At 37.8% G+C, this 14,098-nt stretch overlaps 1 protein-coding gene across 1 annotated transcript in view; it reads right to left on the bottom strand.

Annotated features, from left to right (window-relative positions):
• Positions 1 to 14,098, bottom strand: part of cpo (couch potato) — a 46,336-nt gene that overhangs the window by 30,889 nt on the left and 1,349 nt on the right. The window lies entirely within an intron of this gene.

Below are 14,098 nucleotides of genomic sequence, written 5' to 3'. Positions count from 1 at the left end.
TATAATTGTGCGGTTTGCGAAAACCATCCAGCTAAATAGCGCAAAGTGAAGTGGCCCAGCTAAACACACCATGGGCACTTAACAATTTCGTATTCCGCGGCACGCAAAACTCGGAAAACTATCTATTTTTAATATGATAGTTTATGCTTGAGTATAAAATTTTATATATTTATGTGTGCGGATTCGTGACGGACCCGAAATGATATGGTTGTTCCGTTGTAATCTAGAAGGAGGCGTGTAGAGTTGGTATTACTATGCTTTGCCCCTCTTGTGCAATAAGGAATTACTGTGGAAAACTCACGCCCTCGTGTGGTGAATTAACAGTCTAATTCCGCAAGGTAATAAGCCCTTTTCTCTACATGAAACGTGATTCTGTTTTATTTGGAAAAAACGAAAATAAAGAAGGAAAAGACACAGAGGATGAGTACACAAAGGCAACATATTCTCCTTCCGCGGACACGGGAATGAGAAAAACGGATTAATGGTCGGGCATACGCCATTAACGTGACCGGTACAACACGAGCTCTTCACTGGACAGGAACCATAATAAAAAATTCCATCCGGCGGCCGGTACAAATAAACAATGGACACACACATGACCGCTCAAGCGAGCAATTTACTCGAGATTGACTTCCGGAAAGGCAGGGCCTATATGGGCCCGTCAGGCCGGAAGCTCGCTATTATTTCGCTTTGGAAATGGAATCGATCTAATGCGAAATGATGGTATCCCATGATATCATATTCCCATAATCGCACTTATTTTCAGGCGAAATTGCGAAATTTATGTTTTGTTCGGGGTTAGATTAGGCACGGTCGCGGAGGAGGATATCCTATAGGCCTGGGTAATGACGAAAACGTTGCTGCAAGGCAGGAAGGAGTCCACCTGGATTGACCTCATATGAAAATTTGTCCGGTGTATTACCAGTAATGAAATTTAAAGAAAGGACTATAAAACCCTAGGAGAAGGCTCATAAGAAAATTCCCGATAGAGGCTCTATCAGTAATCGTCGATTCGGACCTCATTAAATTGGAAATTTGTGAAGAAAAATTCCAAAGCATTATATTAATGTAAAATTTAATTAATAAAAAGGACGCTTTTGCATAGCAGGTTCGCAGTTCTGCCTACAAGGGTAGATAAATTCAAAAATTTGTCTCTTCATCTGTACGAACATCTTTAATTTAGAAAGATGCAAAGTGAAATCGGGAAATATTACAGGAAATATTAGGGCTTTCGTATGAAAAAATTGCCATAAAGATACTGGTATTTCATCCGGAGTTCTAGACCTTCAAATGTAACTAAAATCCTTTGATTCTAATTCGATCAAAACATGATTAACGTGGTTTAATAGCAATATTATGGTACTATTATCCGAGTTTGAGGGCCTATTAAAACTTTCTAACCGAAAGGAGGCATTCTTCCCCCCTTTTCGCCAACCCTGCATAACGATTTGGGTGGTATGACAGCGATTTGTCTATTAAACGACTTGGGAAACTGACATGCAAGAATCGATCACGGGATATCCAGTGCCAGCCTGTCCTGGGACATCCATTGTCATTCGTTCGGTTTTCAAGACTTTATTTGTTGCGATATCGAAAAAGAGAGATTATTTAAAAAGAAAATCAAGTTCGAAGTCTAGGTCCAACAACGAGATTAATATGCAACCAACAATACGTGAGTTACTTGATAGATTCTATACCTTATGATAACATCCGACAGGTGTCGCCTGGGTCAAACTAGAAATTAATAACCGAGAAGTTGTTTCAGGTATAGGTATTTGAAATAATTAGGCAGTTAAATTAGCAAAACGTAGTTTCACGCTCGGTGTCTGCGAATCTAAGTGGCTGCAGCAGAAATTTTAAGGACGTTTTGCACTTCTTGCAAGTCGTGCTGATGACACAAATACCGTTAATTTCTGCTGGTGGAAAATAGACCAGTTTCCGGCCGTCGGCGTAATTTGGACAATTTCCCCAGCTTGCTCTCGACGGCAGCAATATCAAAATATGAATTTAAAAATAATTCCCTGTTTATTTTCCTAAGAGCCCGATGCGACTAAAGTGTTTGTTTTGTTTCAGGAATATGGACAAACTCGGGGGAAAATGAAAGAAGCTGGTGCAGCTTTCAGTTGAGTGCTGAAAGGGGTGCAAAAGCGTTCAAAGAATTCCATATCAGAAAACTATATCTGTGTACAAAGGAAACGTGTGTTTGAACATTGAAAATCCCGTCACATTTCTCTCTACATTCGAATCAGCGCAAAAACATATCTTGATATTCAGGAGCATCCCTCGTAAAATGTATTGTTGGCTGCAGCATTCGATATTACAGCGCGTAAACAAAGCGAGATATATGGGATGTAACTGCATTTGAAAGAGACAAGACAATGAGGATTTTTGATTAACCACCAATCAAATGTTACCGGAGATGCGTTGAAAGTTTTACAAATTGTTTTGAGTGAGAATTGAATGTTTAACGCCACAGTGAGATTTCGGTCGAGATTCTTCCATTTTGATGTGATAAGAACAATCATTATAACGTCCCAAATAAAACGTATGAGGCGGTGCGTTATCACGTATGCTCATAACACTGCATTAAAATTTCTCCATTCATTCTTTGAGCTCCATCGCTTGTAATAATATGATATTTAAAGTTCTTTTAACCTTTTCGCACAGTACTCACGGGCACGGGCGCTTATCAAGAAACCGCTTTACTGCTTTCCGCTGTAGCGTCGGTCCGATAACGAAATATGATTTATTCATGACGGCAAAGGAACTGTTTAGAGTTTAAAATATCGACGTTTCGATAACAGCCTAAATACGCAAAATATACCTGTTTATATCAAACCGAGTTTCCAAGAAAACCCTCCAAAACACCCCTTTGTTTTGGTTGAAACCGGCGCCCCATTATGGCAGCTTAAACTAATACGCGAAAAGAGAGTGAGAACTGGGGAATTTGTAGAGCCCAAATTATCGCTGGGCTCTTCGGAACTTTTGACTTTAACTTGAACGATTTAGTTCCGGGGAAAAAAACGGAGTGAGAGCGCAGTTTTAGAACTTTCTAGCTCTAGTTAACAGACTCAGTGACTCATTATTCGTTGTTTACGCGGACATGAAAACCCCATCGATTATCACGCGAATACTCCATTGAACCCGAAGATAAAACACACATACGCCACACCTGTTGTTATTTTATTGCGCCATTAAAAAGGGTCCGAACAACGTGTACGGCGCAGCCATAACAGTTGCGAACAAAATTGTATACCGGAACGCTGTAGTATAGACTAAAGCCCCTAATTTAAATTCGTATTTACGGTCCCGTATATTTTACCTCTCTGCATAAACACCTGCATTATTACCGTTTTTGTAACTGTTGCCATACATTGCCATAGGTTGTTAAATTGACGTCATTGTGTATGCGACCCCCAATAACGATTCGTCTCGTAATTCCATTGAGAGAAGCTCTTAAATTTCATAGAAAATTGCTGCAAACTTTTACTCTTCGGTCTGGGGGAAATTAAATAAAAGCCAGTGGGAAACTTCACTTTGAATTAATCAAGTTAATAATCTGGCTGGGAGTTAGTTAAAAGTTCCTTTTGCAATGAAAATATGCATTTTTCGAATCGAAATAAAGCGATTATCCCATGTCTTGAGGGGAGATAGTTGATTGAGTTTACGGAGTAGGTGTCATTGACTAACTAAAACTATCCTGAACTCTGCTGTACACGAGCCGATACTCGCGTGCATTTTCGAAAGTCACAGTATTAAAGTTAATTAATTTGCGTAATTAGCAGGATATAATCACGGACGCCGCAGTTTGCGCACGTCCGTGAATAATAATAACAGGTACACACACATAGGTGGACCAGAACTGACCATCAGGAATTCCTTACAATAACATGCATTTGCTGCATTGAAATTCCATCACCATTTCTGGTTGTGGATTTGATGTTTTCGCCCTGTATAGCTCATAACCCACTCGAGTTATTTAATAATAATTATCATCCTAACTGGAGGATTAATTAAATTCCATTTTGGAAGTTAATTATTATTGCTGGCCAATGAAATAACGTTGGTATTAACACTGACATATCCCATAACGCGCCAGGGTTACTACATAAATCAATACTATATGTTAATAATGATAATTTATGGAGGAGTTATGATGAGTTGATTATGGCTGGATTAAAAGGTAAAATTTCTGAAAACCAATTTAAGGAAACACGCACAACATTAATGGATCAGTCCATTGGTAAAAAGCGAAACCCGCTTTTGTTGTTCGGTTTATTGTAATTACAGTCAAACGAGACCTTGAGTTTGTCGGTTCGTAGTTTGCTGCCTTCTGCAAATCCATTTTACAATAAAAAAAACTTAATGCGCAATAAAAAAAAATCCCGAAGCCTACGGGTGGCGCAAAAAAGCCATCAGATTTAACTCTGCAAAACCGGGGTTTTAATTCCGTTTCCCAACGATGCCATTATTCCCCATTTCCCATCCCCCCTCCCCCGGACAAAATGTTGTTCCCCGCAAAACGCTTAATTAGACGGGAAATTAATAATAGCTGAGCAACAAAATTCGAAAAAGCAAACAAAAGAGCGAGTGGCGGACGGCGGCGGCCACCTTTATTAGAAACGTAGGAAGGAAATTTCATCAAACGATATTCCCACGTTTCGGCTGCGGCTTTATTATGTCTCCCCGTTTTATATGAGGCTGGTGGCAACAGAGTTTTTTCCATGTAAAACGCTCGTTAGCATCCTCTACAAGCTCCTATTTGACTCATAGATGATCAAAACAGCTAAAGAGACGTGAGAGGGTTCATTCTATACATAGTTTACAAGCATTAATATACGTTATATCCAGAGTTCAGAAAGAGCAAACTAGAATCACACCATAACTTTCCAAACAATTCCCCAAATTTTAGACGATTTAAATAAAGAGCTTTCAAGTGTTATAAGTCTCCTAGAGAACTAACTTATCAAAATTAATGAAATTGTATTCATAATTTACCGAAAATCAGAGATGTTCGATGTTCTAAATGCACTCCATGATCTGAAAGTCCTCATTCAGCTGTCAGAAATCGATTCTTTCGCGGGTTTCTCTCGGAATGTAAGCGCGTCTCGGCTTTTCTCAAATTTTTGCTATAAATTGGTACTAAAAAAATCTTTGAATGTGTAGAACTATGCGAGTTAATGCTTGGTGTGCTCCTGCAGAGTGTTTTCTTAAGGTAAACTGCGGTTTTTAATACAATTAGACGACTTCAAAGTTCCAAGTTCCCAATGCCATTTTTTATATTGGCCATATTTCGTTCAAGTGATAGGGACAGAGAAAGATGTACACCGTTTGTCTCTTTTTCACGAGCGACAATTAAATATAACCTCAAATGACAAATTTCCACAAGGAAAATACTTTTGGGGCCGGTTTTAAGTAGTTTCAACCGAGTAAGCTCCAGAGATTCAACCCAAACATGTCTCTAATAAATGTAGAAACGTTTCTCAGCACGCCGACACCAATTTACCTTTAACAACCATGGGAAAACACTGGGGAAAACCCACTAGCTGCTTGACATTAGAGCACCCACATTCAAACCTCTAAAAAGGGTCAAAAGTAGGACTAATTTGGGGTGGTTTTGCAAGAATTGCGTCTGGAAAGAAAATCTACATTATACTGAGAACTCAAGAGGGCTTTTACCCCTTGAAGAGGGGCTAAGTTATTTATTTATTTAATCCCTACAATACAATAATAGCTATCAGGTGTAAGTTATGAAGGAAGTTATTCGAAAGAAGTAGTACTTCACTTCAGGAAAATCATGAATATGATGATAAGCTAGTATGTCTATGAATTCCAGCTAGAGACGTTTTATTGAGCATTGACTGTATCTTTTTTAATTTAGTAAACTTGCATTTCTCATTATTCCAAGAGAGATAATAAGTAGTAAATGTTTTCTGAGGAGCAGAACACTGATGTATTTTGGCCAAGATAATCCTAAGTAATATTTTAATAAGGGGTGAATCGCTGATGAATCCCTGTATATTTTCAATCCAAAATACTTTGGAAATACCTCAAAAATTCCTTGGAAATATCTCAAAATACCTGGTAATTATCTCAAAATAACTCGAAATACCTTGAGTATATAGACCAAAATATTTTAGCAATCTGCCCCTCATATTTCAAAGCGTTTTGCCAAACAAAAATTGACAGGGATCTACCCCTGGATGTTTTCTTAATAAGCAGAAATTTTATTTTTGGTTTATCTCAAGAAACTAGGATATTGACATAAGTTTTTCAATATTCAGGTTTTCTTTTCTCATGCACAGCCACTTACAGAAACATACAATGTTGTTTAAGTCGATCTTCAAAAACACATTCAATGTTTTCTTGTGCAATTTTAATTATTTCATTAATTGAAGTCCGACATTGAAAAACACTTTTCTTGATTCAATTCTCATGTAAAAAATTTAATGGCATAATTTTTGCATGCACATTTTATGTAGTGTGAATTCAATAAAAAAACATAAGGTTTAATGTAGATTGAAAGAAGGTGCAAATTCTTTCAAACAAATGTTAAAAATTGGGTGTAAAAAACGAACTCGATTGGATTTCAATGGGGCTGCAGGATAATAACAGTTGGGGTTATGTGTCCCCAGAGATCAATTTAATTAAGCGGGCTTTTATTTATAAAATTCTGTTTCATCCATTTTCGAAAAATGTGAAACTTTGAGCTTTATCCAAGAAAAATTTCTCTCAAGCAGAACATTCCTAGGCTGAGTGTAACGTGATAATAAATACGCACATGCACATTTTATTATTAGAAATAGTGTATTTTAAATTTATTTCGCTTAAATCCAAAAACTTGGAATTGATCTAAATCCAGAAGTGACAACCACCTGCCACAATAAATAATCTAATAACACTCAAAAGTGTTGGAAACCTCACATTTTCTCCTGGTGAGTGTCAAAACAATGATAATAGTACGAATAGGAAACATTGTGTCCGGGAATAGATCCGCGGCAGATGCTCACAGTAGCCATTACTTAATTGCTTATTTATCATCCGTTAATTGCCCCCTATTAGCAAGAGCTGCGGTACTTGACACCGGGTGCGCTTAATAAGATATCATATAGTAATTTTAACTTAACAGGTACTTTATCGCTTGGTAGTAGAGAGATATTAACTGCAGGAGCTTTTGGTCTAAAACTGTAGTAGTACTTGGTACTGTTATGATTAAATTCTGCAGGTGCCCTCATTATGTCTCGAGTGAAAGTCGTATTACCAGCATACACATACGCCTATTAACGAGATAGCTGCTTTGTTACAGTTCTAATATTCGCGTTATGTTAGCTTTAAAAGTATGTTAATTGAGTAGAAATTATTTGAAAAAACCTGGTAATTAGAGGTTCTTCGATACACTTATTTTCTATTGTTTGCTAAGAGAAAAGTTTGCATTATTCAATCAAAATCGTCGCTTTAGTAAGTCTAAATAATTATCTTTGGCATTGTTGCATAGAAACAAAAATACATCTAATTATCTGCTCTCTTTAACAGCATTTGACAACAGCTGTTAATTGCTCGGCCAATTAGAGCTTTTCAAACTGTTAACGCTCATTGGCGTATCAATTTTCGTGTTGTCCTGAAAGCAGCGCGCGGTTCCAGGCTGCGCCGCTGCTTTATGCGGCCTCCAATTAGTTAGAAAAATAGCCTCAGTTATTAATTTAAACGGGATTATTATTCGTAACGGAAAGTGCAATTTTTGTTGCAAAACTCGTAAACTAGCGTCGGTCTGTCGAGTTCTTGCGGCCGATTTTATAAATATAACCAGAGCGACTGCGAGAACGCAAATGCGAGTTAGATCCGAGTGAAGGAAAACTGTTGTTTAAAGACGTTTTTATGATGTTGTTCAGTAGCTATATGGCCCCATAAAATTGGCAATCGTCATGAAAACCAATGCGAAACGATCTACTGATTGTTAGTGCCAAAATAAAATATGTATAAAGCGGCTGATTGCCATGCTACAACAGCTCTACTGACCACGGAAAACATTCATTTCGCCGTCATCTCGGCTTACAAATGATCTTTATGCACTGGGTGTTCCCGTTGACCACTGCCAAGACATTTGTTCGGTCCACCTGTTCGGACACTCGAGAATCAAATAAATTCCCCTACGAAAGTGAGAAAGTGTTAAAACGCGTTTAAGGCCGCCGGTAAATAAAACCGAAACTATTTCTAGTGCACAGTTGATTTACAATGAATGGGTGTGAAAACGTTTCGGCTTAAGTTTATTGTTTGTTACGTCAGATTTAGAATAGAGCATCTCGACCAAGAGTTTTCTTCGAGGCAAATTCGCCACCGGAAAGCACTTAAATATTGAATTGATAGATAATAGGCAAAGCACAGATGCATTTTGCTTCGCATTCACTCACTCCATCTGCCTGTTCTCTGCGCAAAGAAAAGTTTCCTGATTACCAATTTTTTTTCAACGGCACACGAAACAATAAACGCTTTAACGCGTTCTGCAACAACAATAACAAATAGGAACTTTACGTAATTAAAAATATACGCAACGGTTTGCAGCAATTATTTTTATTTCAAACAATTAGACAACGTTTCTTCATGGAGCTCGTTTTTCTTATGAAGTGTTTGCGGGTCAACGACCCTCTTGGTAAATCGACGGAACGAACGATTTTTGTACCAAGCACCAGCAGGAAATAGTAGCCGGATTGATTCGAGCCATCGAAGAAATTGAAACAATTATTCATCTGAGCTTACTCGATGACGCAACGCAAAATGTGCGTCGGAAGGAAGATGTCAGAAATGAAAGATCTGGCAAAGGGCTGACGAGTATGTTAAACCACCTCAACGGTGACGTCAGTCCGATTGCTCCTACGTGTGGTTTTAGTAACAAATTATGTGTCTCTGAACGAGAGAATTTTATGCCAAACACCACCAAACATAAAAGTTTTTGGTAGAAATTCGCAAACAATTACCTCTGAGAATACTTAGTGACGCGACGCAAGATACCTCGAAACGGCTTTAACTCCTGGCAAATCTGTAAGAATATTTGATCGAAAAAAGAGTTTCCTTATATAGCTATTGCCATAGATTTCGGATTAATGACGGCAATGACATCATCCAGATGGCTCATTTGTGATTGCATTTTTTGTTTATTTTCAGTTCCTCGCGTAAATCGCAACACAGCGATTATTTTCCTCTCAAGATCAACAAAGAGGCGTTGTTTGTAATCAAATCGTGTTCACCTACATAAGAACGCGTGCCAGTTTTGTTGTCTGACCGGTCGGTTATGCAACCGATCATTAGTTGTTTGGAATGTGCATTTCTTCACGACCTAAACCGTATTCGGTTTACGTGCAAAGCGCATACTATGACGTCGTGTATTTTAAGAGAAAAACTAGGTGCATACTAGAGAACTTCGAAGCAGTTTGCAACGTCGTACGAATTCTAGTACTCAGAAATTGGTCCGGATTTTTGGAAAGAAACATAAAAGTGAAACTGGTCGGCGTTCGCCTCGTTCTAATATTTTAGGTTAACTTGTAAATTCAACAAAAATGGAAAGTTGCAACCGAGAAAATCGCCTGCAAGTATATCACGCTATGTATTATGGAAATTGCAAAGGAGGTTATTAAAGGTCAATTTGAATAAAAAAATGTTTTGCGACCCTGTTTTTAGTGGTACAGTTCCCATAGGTGAATTAAAAACGATCGTTAAGTGCGAAATTTCCATACAAACTCGTAGTGATAATATGAAACTGTTGTAAAACTGAAAATAATAAAAGTTTGAAAATGTGGCCGCACTCACAATGACACATTGCCTTACTGCTTTGATGTAACAGTCACTCAGATTATCATGGACAGGTTTGACGTAGCTATCACTTAAAAAACAGAAATTTCTAATGCATTCACGCTAACAAGTAAACAATTAACATGGCAGCACTGCACTATGATCTACCAGTCCTGACATCACCGAGATGGTTATTTTTCCTTCGATGCTGGCTCGAATTTTATGTTTTAAAATTCTTGTGATTGTTGCAAAGCATACGGAATGTAAATCCGCCTCATAACGTATAAATAAGCTTCTGATCTAGATGCCAAATCCATAAATTTACGACTAATAAATATCTTGTTTCGATTGAAAGATGTTGATGTCAAGTTTATACGTGTTTCGCTGATGTAACCACTGATACAGGGAATAAATGCAAATAGCCACCTTCAGGAAATTGTGCTAATATAACTGTATTATAGTTGAGCGTAATTTCGATCTAAATAAATATTATGATTTAATATGGTCGCCTAGTTCCGCAATTCTCCAAGACACCTATAAGAACGATGGCAGGTGGTTGGCAACCTGACAGTTCAAGAAGTTGGCCTGCGGCCAATTCGTGCCTGCTGCTGCTGCTGCAGATAACAGTTCTTCCGCTACTTAGGTCATGGTTTTATATCAGAAGAATTCCGCCTAAATTCTATAGCTACGCAAAACTACACCAATTGTGCCTGTAACCTTGCCACTAAAGTTATTTTGAAACCATTTGTTTTTTTATTCGTATCAACATCTGTAGCCTCAAGGACATCTTAAGAATCGTAAAACATCTGTAAAAATGGTAATAATGACTTAAGCGCCATGTTAAATAAAAATATGCAAATTTGTGGCGTCTTCGAAGATTTATTGTGGCGTTCACACCCAGGTGCAAAGTGAGAGGACAAGGAACCGTGTTTAGTATCTGTTATAGTAGTAGTTTATATTATGAATTTAATTGAGAAATAAGTTCAGGGAAGAAATCAATTCAACTTTCAAGTAAAAATGACGAAGCATTCTACTGAAAAAAAAATGGTTGACAATAACTCTAAACAAACCCAAATAGACTAATTTGTTAACGTAGAAATCGGAGAAACTCTTGAAAACCGCGAAACGAAAATACTGAAAGTATAACAATTAAAATTTTCCTGGTTTTTAGGTTTACGCAACGAGGTTATTTCGACCAGTTTCTGTCGTAGCAATCAATAAAACAAATTATGCTACGACCGCTATTTTTATTATAAATAATTAATTTTAAATGAAAAAAAGGTAACGCGCACACACGATGACGTTGCACCTCCTACGCTAGAAACATCTTGACCTCACACTTCCTGGATGTATGAAAGAGAATTATCATTGAGAACGCGTTTGCACATAGATTTTGTCACTGAATTAAGCACAGATATATGTGTCGCAAGTGGCTGCCAATTTCCTAAAGAAAGGAAACCGATTCACGCCTATTTAAGCCAAACAATGTCATAGCCAAAGGAAAAAAGTATTGAATTATACGGTTAATAGTTGAGGTGAAACTGGTAGCTGAAAGGTGATTATTTCGGTCCAATAATTCACGATTTTGTGTGTCAATAACTATGGATTTTGTCAGCAAAGCAAACAGTATTGATAATAGCATTTCCGTGACGTCATGGTTATGATATATTCTAAGAACTGATTAGTATTAATTTATGTTTTTTATGTATTCGAGTCCGCCCTCGTGGCTTAGACAGGGTTGTGAATTTTGATAGTGAAACTGCCTGGCCGTCATCCCGTATGCACACAGTTTTGATTATTAATGTTAATTTCTAATTAGTAATTAATATAAACAATTAATAAACAAAACTCCCGGTGTTACATTATTATTCCTCGAATTGCAACACCGATCTCACTTATTATTCCCGTCATGAACTCATATTTCCTCAGCAATATTACTCTATCTAACATAGGTAACTGTAAATGCGTCGAAAGACAAAGCACTTTTTCCTCTCTTCGGTTTCAGCCAAGTGATTTTACCACAAAATGAAACTAGTACTGCTTCGAACAAAAATATCGATTTAGCTGTACAATGCATGACTTCTCTCTCTATATCGATCGCAGGATGATCTAATTAAAAGCCAATCAATAGTCGAGGTAATGGCAGCTTTTGTTAAACTCTACTGTAATAGGTGTCTCATTTAGTTTCAGGGTCGGCGTTTAATGATACGCCCAATAACGACGATACTTTAAAATTATTTTCGAGTGTATATAGAGAGAACACAACATGAAATCGATCGCGATACGATGTAGTAATGTGGGTATCCGCGTTTTATCGTCGTCGAAGTAATTCAGTCGAGTCCCAAATGGGTCACACAGATTAAAGGCAATTTAAAAGGAATAACAATACATAAAAACTGCCCACGGATAGTTAGTGCCGTCGTTAGGTTCGGGTAATTAGTTAAAATTGAGAGGAACATCTAGGAACGGTGGCTTGAAAAGGTTAGGGGGGGCGTAACCCTGTTTTTTAACCCGTAAAATGTTTAACCATTCTGTCGTTATCGTGTAAATGCAACAAGTGTATGCTAGATGACGTAAAAATTTGCAACTTGCCAACTGTCACCACAATAGTTTTTGATGTTTTTAAGATTAAATAATTTCTTAAAACAATAAAGTCAAAATGTGGATTTAAAACCCTACCTTTTTTAGGGGCGTAGTGACTGTAAAATCAACACCCTTTGCTAACTAAATTTGAATTTTTTGACGAAGTTATTTTACGATATATAATATTTGTATTGAACTTGATTCTGCAAACGTGACAGCGCTCCTAGATGACGTAATGATTCGCGAGCTGTCATTGTTACCACCTAAAAATCAAGTCGCTAGGATTCAGCAGATAGTACCATATGAATCGCGTTGCGTCATCGAGTATGTGAAAGCCTACACTTATATTTTTGCATTTAGTAAGGGACGAACTGTCACTGTCACCACACTCAATAAATGAGGCTAGGCAAACCGAGTTACGTCATCGCGTATGCAAATTACTACAAACAAGACTTTTCCCGCTTATTGTTTTGCAGCAGAGTTCAAGTGGGGGCCAAAGTGAAATTTTCCGGAGTAGTCCCTAATAAACTCTCTTTCGCACACGGGTTTTCGCCCCATGTAGACAAAAGCTTTTTCCGGTCCCGGATTAAAACGGGCGACTAAAGCGCTCTGTTGGGTTGTGTCAAAGAAGTTTCATGGCACAATGCCTCCTTTTTTACGCCTTTTGCCAGGAAAAAGAGGACTAATGCATTGATGTTCATCTTTGCTAATTAATAAATAATTCATTATTGTTAATGTGCATAATCTTTTGTCCGAAAAGGAAACGTTTCCAACCCACACTAAGTTTACAATAAATTATGGATGGCAGCAGGTTTAAAAACGAATAAACTGCAGACAACAAAACGATGCTATTTAGATAATTTACACATGACCGAGTTTCTCATTTTGCGAATAGCTTAAAGCCCTCTGGGAACTCTGCTTTTTGAAATAACCTCTCTGGCCGAGAATATTAAACGTTTTAAAGGATAAAAAATGGAAAGTACTTCGTTGCAAGCAAGCCGACTGTAGGAGGCAAGCTCGTAAACCTAATTGATATGAATACTACACGAGTCTTTTAGAGAGGCAATCGCAAGAATATGGTTCAAGGCTTTCGTAGGACTCGGGGGAATTTTAGCTGCGTTTGTTCTTCGACAATTATCGACTCTGAAGGCATTTGGTGTACTGCTTGGAACTCGACAGACCATAACCAGACCCGTTTTAAAAGAGATTTAAAATTATTGAGCTACTTATTTCCTGGCAATTATGCCTTCGAGGCATCGTTTTGCCCGGGGTTTTGCCCTGTTAAGTTGCTTCTTCGCTAAGTTTTGTTCCTTTTTCTTGTGTCTCAACAAATGCAAAAGTCGTAAGAAGTTCAAGGCGGGGTTGAGTGGAAAAAGCGAAATTATTCCTGCTGTTTTTGTGCCCCCTCGGTATGCCCCTGATTTTGCGGTTTTTCAGATAGCAGTTGAGCTAATTTCACAGGGTTAAAGTATACATGTTTCAGTGGCGTATCGAATTTGTTTAGGAGGATAAAGGCATTTTTTTAATTCACCCAGTACGGCTCTGGCATTTCCGTTTGTACAATGCCAGTTATCTTAAGCTGATCTTTAATGTTTAAAGTGTACATGTGAGAGAAAAGGGACTTTAGTTTCATAAAAGTATTTTTGGTGTCCTCTTCAGCACGCCTCTGGTATTCTTGCTGGTTATGATATTCATCTTATTTTAATCTCAAAGGTTAAAAGCAACCACATTT

This window comes from Euwallacea similis, chromosome 8 (assembly GCF_039881205.1).
Source record: "Euwallacea similis isolate ESF13 chromosome 8, ESF131.1, whole genome shotgun sequence".
NCBI classification, from domain to species: Eukaryota; Metazoa; Arthropoda; class Insecta; order Coleoptera; family Curculionidae; genus Euwallacea; species Euwallacea similis.
This window is presented reverse-complemented; position numbering and strand designations above follow the sequence as displayed.